General features: G+C 41.8%; 1 long non-coding RNA gene across 2 annotated transcripts; it reads right to left on the bottom strand.

Annotated features, from left to right (window-relative positions):
• Positions 1–275: 275 nt before the first annotated feature.
• Positions 276–4,613, bottom strand: LOC138917510 (uncharacterized). Of its 2 annotated transcripts, none has more exons than XR_011425694.1 (3): positions 2,207–4,613; positions 585–919; positions 276–377 (listed from the first exon to the last, which is right to left on the bottom strand). It is a non-coding gene; the product is annotated as an uncharacterized lncRNA (long non-coding RNA). The 2 variants fall into 2 exon arrangements; XR_011425693.1 differs by having other exon boundaries at positions 817–919.
• Between the last annotated feature and the right edge of the window lie 2,307 nt (positions 4,614–6,920).

Below are 6,920 nucleotides of genomic sequence, written 5' to 3'. Positions count from 1 at the left end.
TATTCTGCTCCATCACATGAGATGAAAAATGGAGAAGTGTGGTAACTAGTATTCCCTGCTCTATTGTGCAATGAAACATTCATGGTGTCACAGATGATGTTTTAGGCTTTGTCAACAGAGGCATGCTCTCACTTTTTGCCAGTGGGAATGCTCGTAACAGCTAATAACTTTGGACCCAAAGTTGCCTGAAAATCTAAGGAAGGAATTTGCCCCAATTGCATTGTTTCCAAATTAATCAGACTCCACTTGAAGCTCAAGTACGACAATGACCAAGCTTATGCTGATTATCCAGTTTATTAAATGTCAGGCTTCTACTTCTTTCCACTGATTCCACCTTTGTCTTGGCCACTGTGCTGTTCTTCTATCAGAAAGAAGATCTGGAAAGAGAAAAAAAGTGAAAAAAAAATTGATGAATTGTTTTTTATTACTGGTGTTGGGGAAAATAATTTGGATTGAAGCATTTTGAAAATAAATAAATAAGGTTTAAAGGTTATCTTTGGGTTTGTATTCTTGTCCATATTGTAAAATCAAGTTAATTAGGAAATAATGATATTTTTATATATATTTACAAAGAAAAGCCTTACTGTTTTCGAAGTGCTTTTACATTGTCATGTCATTAGATCCTCATTAGATCATTAGATCCTCCTAAAAATTCCTGTGAGGTACGTGAAGCAGGTATTATTTATTTTTATGTTAACATCGTCATTAAGCACTCCATTTTATAGCTGAAGGAACTGAGGACAAGAAGCTGAATGCTGCTCGGGAATACCCAGCTAACAGTGGGAAATTTGAGGCCCAGATACCAGCTCTTCTGACCTATGGTCCCAGATGCTTTCTACGTGGTCATCTACCTCTGCTTTCTGGACAGTCACACAGTTCTGAGTTGGAAGGTCTTACATGCAGTTGTCTACTTCACAACCTGTGTTCAAAAGATGCAGTTGTAGAACTTAGAATGCATGTCCCGCTAGAACAATAATGCCTATATTCCCTGTGTCAATTCACAAGAAACTATGCCTAACCCATAAGAATTAAATATGTTATTTTAAGACTAAATATGTTTCACAGAAGAATATTCTTTCAAGAAAGTTTCAACAAGAAAAGTTCCAAGGTCAAATAAGTTTGGGACACACTACATATCGTATATCCCTCTCGGAGATTCATAATCTACATTTGCATATTAAAGGCTTTAAGAAGTTCTGCAGGAAAGAAAACTCCTTCAAATTGTTCCACTGAGAATTCATCAACCTTCTTTGACTTTGAAACTCTTTTATTGAGTAACAGATATTAACACCCAAAACTCGGATTCCCCAAAACACGTTTTTGTGGAAATTGCTGCTATAGGAAATTATGTTACATTACAATTTGAGGTGATAGGAGCATCTGTGCTGCTCTGAGATCAGGGGTTACCCTGAGTAGGATAGATACTGGTGATCATTCCTGTGATATCAGTTGAAGCTAAAATCGGTGATGGATGTTGGCACATATTAAGCAGAGTCAGACATCAAAGGATAAGGAACAGAACAGTAAAGGATAGGAATGATGCCTGGGAACACTGAGGTGAGATAGGATGATGGGACTGGGGACACATTCGCTGGTTCGAATCCTGGGCATGGACATGGCACCGCTCATCAAGCCATGCTGAGGCGACATCCCACATGCCACAACTAGAGGGACCCACAACTAAAAATACACAACTATGTACTGGGGGCCTTTGAGGAGAAAAAGGAAAAATAAAAAAATCTTAAAAAAAAAAACACCAGCAAAAGTAGAGACGAAAATCTTTAAGGTACCAACGGTCCAATTAAGCAGGAGTATACGATTTGTGAAGAGAAATGGTGGGAGAGGAAGTAGGAAAAGAGACTGAGGCAAGCCTGTATAGGGACTTGAATGCCAAAATAAATCACGTGGAAATACTTAATTCAGGAAATAATCAAATGCTTTGATCATACAGTAACTGTCTGGGACAACCACCAAGTAGAATGTCAGCCCCTTACCACTTTGGAAATCTTTGGAAATATTGGGGCCAGCTCTGCATTTTCACAGGGTTCAACCCAGAAAGCTGAAGGACTTGCAAACATTTGAGTTAAATACAAGCATTAAGATTCTTATCAAATCTAAATCAGGCAACTGTATTAGTTTTCTATTGCTGCTGTGAAACATCACCACAAATTTAGTGGCTTAAAACAATAGAAATATATTAGCTTACAGTTTTGTAGGTTAGAAGTCCAACGTACGTCTCAGTGGGCTAAATCAAGGTGTCAGCAGGGCTACTTTCATTCTTCTCCTGAGGCTCAAGGGGAGGGTCCATTTCCGTGTCTTTTCTAGCTTCTGGAGCCACTCACATTTCTTGGCTCACAGCCGCCTTCATCCTTCTGTAAAAGCCGCAGTGGGAGGTGGAGTCCTCGTCACGTCCAGTCACCCTGACCTCTTCTGCCTCTCTCTTCCACTTTTAAGGGCTTTGTGATTATATTGGGCCCACCTGCATAACCCAGGAGAATTTCCTTATCTGTTGATTCGTAACTTTAATTCTCCTTTGCCTGCTGTGGAAGTAACACATTTACAGGTTCCTGGCGTTAGCACGTGGACATCTTTGGGGGCTATTATTCTGCTGACCGCAGCAGCCCAGCAGTCATGATTTTGCAGGATTTCTTTACTCTCTCTGCTCCCCTTTGCCCCAGGCACAGGCAAATGGCCTCATCCATTATTCCTCAAGGCACCTCTAGTACTCGTTGTTGTGTATAATGAACTTTTACTGAAGATATGTGGATCATGAAGGGTGATGACAGTACAGTACAGCAAAGCACTTACATTCGGATATAAAACTTCTTTGCTTCTAAAGTTTTGGCCATAGGGAGTTTCTTTTTAGCCATTTTCCCCTCTGCTCTGCCCACTCTACTCATCTCCAGGACCTTTCTTCCCCCTCTTATTTTCTCTTCCCCAAGTCCTGGGCCTGCCAAAATACTTCCCTCCCAATCCAACTAGAAATGGGAAATTCCTGTTACTTTATTATTTAAAGCAATTTGGCTTGTTTCGTCTCAGCCTTTTGCATCCAGGATGTGTTCTGGGCTTTCCCCTTCATTACCAAAAAGATCCATCAGCGTCATTGGAGACACATTCTGTGTCTGTAGACCATTTTAATTCTTTTTAATAGTTGTAATTTTCTTCTCCTTACATGTTATTAGAGAAGGCTCTAATACCAATTTTAGAAAGAACATCCCCTTTCCATTACATATGGGCAACTTTCCGCAGTACAGGGACTAACTGGATGGTGGTTTACAAAGAAATGAAACCACCTGGCACACTACCACCTGGGATGGTGAAATTGGCCTGACTCCAGGAGACCTGGGGACTGATTCTGGTTGTGCCTCAAATGACCTCGTGACTTTGGGAAGTCACAACCGCTCTGAGTCACTATTTTGTCATGTGTAAAACAGGAAAGTGGAATTAGAGGTTCTCTGAGTCCCAAAATTCTAGTTCTCTAGAATTTGCACTTTGCACTTTCTGGATGTAGAGCGTGGCTCTCGGAGAAACTGGCTCTAAGTGATCGGGTAATGTCCAGCCAATGAGTCATTCCTAAAAATTTAGAGGATTTTGATGAAATGATGAAGCTGGAATTGTATACTGAGGACATCCTTTCGAGTGCCTCGGGAATCCCTGATCACACTGTCCATACCTCACTGAACTTGTGGAGTTCATGTTTGTCGCCTGGGGAGTTTATTTGACATAAGAAGCAAACCCGTGTCACAGGAGCCTTGGGGACTCCCAGAAACTCCACTACTGTGATATCTGACTTAATCTTCTGGGATTACATTCAATTTGGGGACCCTAAGCTTTTTCTTTTATTTTTGAAAGGGCTTTTGGGATGGTAGCCAACCTGTGGAAGCCACAGTGATGGACTGAAAAGAGAAATAGGACAAGACTCAGTGTTTTTTGAGAAAGATTAATTTAGCAGTTAGATGTGGGATGGAATGAAATAGTGGGCAATAAGCGGCAGGAAAACCAATTAGGAGAATGTTGTAAAAGATCAGGCATAATGAAAATGTAACAGGATGCTGGATGGGACTTTTCCTGTTGTCCCAGGACATCCAGCAAAGTGGAAAAGAAGAGCCTGGGACATAAGGGAATTTGCGAAAGTGGAAAGTGCTATGGTTTGCCTCTCTTCTCAAATCATGTGTTCCCTGGAGTTTGGGAAGTGAAGAGGCTGATGCCTGACCCTCATTGGAGGTGGACAGGGCCAGTGAACAGCAATGGAGAGCCTGTCCTTCCAGAATCTGACAGGAAAAGGGGAGTGACTTTCCCATAAGCCAAATAGACAGCACAGGAGGTAGCTTGTTCCGGGGCTGCCTGCTGTGCCAGAGTACCACTTTCCTGGGAGAACAGAGCAGTGTTTGACATTCTTGACAGCGGGGAGGCAACAGTGCTCCTCAAAGGAAGGGCCAGCATTGGACAGTTGCTGGGACCGAAGCCGTTTGAGAGAGCTTGTCAAGAGAAACCAAAAAAGAAGTTCAGGGAGCAGCAGCACCATCTCCTCTACTCCCGTGCACCCCTTTCCCGTCCCACCGTTCATCCTGAAGGAGTCAGAGCAGGTGACAGAGAAGGAAGAACAAGGAGGGTCGAGGAACAGGCTCCGTGCTGCTCCCTCCGATGGTCTGTGGACTCCTTGGCCAGGCCTACGCTGGGGAGAGGGAAGAAGTTTTAAACTGCATGGGAAATGGAAGTTTGATTTAGATTGGACTAGACTTTTTAAATTCTGAAAACGAGACTTTTGTCTAATAGCCTAAAGTAACAGCAGAGTACACTGAATCTGTCTGAGGTATCGTCCAGGGGAAGGAAAGGGAGATAAGACAGAACATGTCTGAAGGCAATGAAATTTAAAAATAAAGCTATTTCCTATTTGTACCTCCTAGAGCCCAGCTCCTATAATAAATTAGTACGACAGCAATAATACACAATAATGATAGTAACAGCAATAACAATAACCACCATTTGTTAAACGTTGGCATAGTGTGCCAGACTCTGTTAGGTGCTAAAGATACATTATTTCATTTAACCCTTACAACAATCTCGTGAGATAGATACTGTTAAATTTAACCCCACATAACAGATGTTAAAACTGAAGCTTAGAGAGGTCAAGTAATTTGCAGCAAAATACAGTTAATAAGTAGCTGATTTTAGACTCCACAACCCATTTAGCTCTAGAATAGGGTGGAAGTTACAAAAAAGGAAAGAAACAAGGAATTAATGAAGAAATATCTGTGATTATCGTTCTCGTCCTAGAATGGATGACATAATTGGTAAGAAGCAATGACACAATTTATGTACATTGGTAACACTTCCATTATCATACAGTGCACAAATAGCATTTGTTGCAAAATGTAAAACTGGTAAATGCATCTCTTAAATAACTTGCTTTTCATGAGTTGATTTTTTTTGGTATGTTTGTTTTTGTTTTTTTTAAGAAATGTTGCCTGGTCATTTTGAAACTAGTTGTCTCTATACCACCAATATATTGATTTGTTATTTATGCCATGTAAATTTTTGCTCTGCCTAGGATATTTGATGGAAATAACTGAGTGCATGTTCATTGTTTTACTGATGATGTAGCTGCTTAAAACAGACACCTGAATTCAAGAATAACTTCTGAACTGTGAACTTAAGCAGGGAACTTATCTTACTTATTATGGTACTCCAGCCCCCAAACTCATGAGAGAAGAATCTGACACACTGTAGATGCTCCTTAATCTAGAACCTTTTCATTGAGCCCCTACCAGGTTCCCAGCACTGAGGTGAGTGTGGTGTGTGTATGACAGAGAAAACCTGTTTATAGTGTGTGTTCATAGCCCTTGCCATGCCCCTGCTCCCATGGAAAGAGAATCCTGGCTTTTGCACTACAGTTTCTATTCTCTTCCCTCTGAGGGGAATCAGACTTTTGCCAGATTCCTGATACAGAACTGAGAGACTGGGAACCAGAGAAATTGAACTAATGAGGTGGGAGGAAGGGAAGAGAAAGGATAGCCCTATGAAGGCAGGACTTTGGGGAGGAGAATGGGGAGAGTTTATTCTGGGGAGTGCTGCTGTCGACTACGAACAGGGGCTCCTTTGTTGTGCTCTGAGAAACCCAAGTAGAGGATATAATTTGCTTCTAACTGTTCCTAGCTTCTGCTTCCTCTCCAAGATAGGAACATGGGGGACCCAGATTACATATATATTATTTCTAATCCTTAAAACACCTGCCAATGGAGGCATTATTGTCTTTAATTTCCAGGTGAAGAAAGAGCCTTGAGGCAGATAAGTAATTCTCTCAGGGCTCCACAGCCAAGGCTGGGATTTGAATCCAGCTCTGGGGGCCCGAAACCTGCTCTCTTTCCACAGTGCCTCTCTGCGTCCCCATAACCACCTGTTGAACTGAGCAGAATCGAAAGGCTTCCCTTGTGAGGGACCTCTATTTATGCTGGTTATCAGACGTACCTGGGAAAGGCTTGTTCCTGATATTGGATTCGGAAGAGCAAAGCTTCATTCCCAGCCTGGAAAGCGGGCCCACTTGCTGTACCAAGCTTGCCTGTGGGCTTGATGGTTCATTTTGAAGTCCAATCACTTTGCACCCAGGAAATGGTGTTGTTTACCGCAAAGGTTCAGCTAAAACTGTTGCTAAAATTGCTCTGTGGCCATTCGTGTACCTGGAAATCAATTTTCTGACCAGGTAGCTGCCTGATGCAGAGAAGTGAGGAGCGAAAGGTTTCTTCAAACTGCCAACCAAGTTACCCTCGACCTTTCAATGGCCAGGTAGTGAACAAAACTAGGTGCATTTGTTTTGGCGAATTATCATTTTAAATGGCTTGAAGTAATGTTCTCATCCTTTGTCACCATAGAAACCGTTATAAAATTTCTTGTAAATACCTCAGAAACAGGACTACCTACCC

Source organism: Equus caballus, chromosome 14, assembly GCF_041296265.1.
Source record: "Equus caballus isolate H_3958 breed thoroughbred chromosome 14, TB-T2T, whole genome shotgun sequence".
Taxonomy (NCBI): domain Eukaryota; kingdom Metazoa; phylum Chordata; class Mammalia; order Perissodactyla; family Equidae; genus Equus; species Equus caballus.
This window is presented reverse-complemented; position numbering and strand designations above follow the sequence as displayed.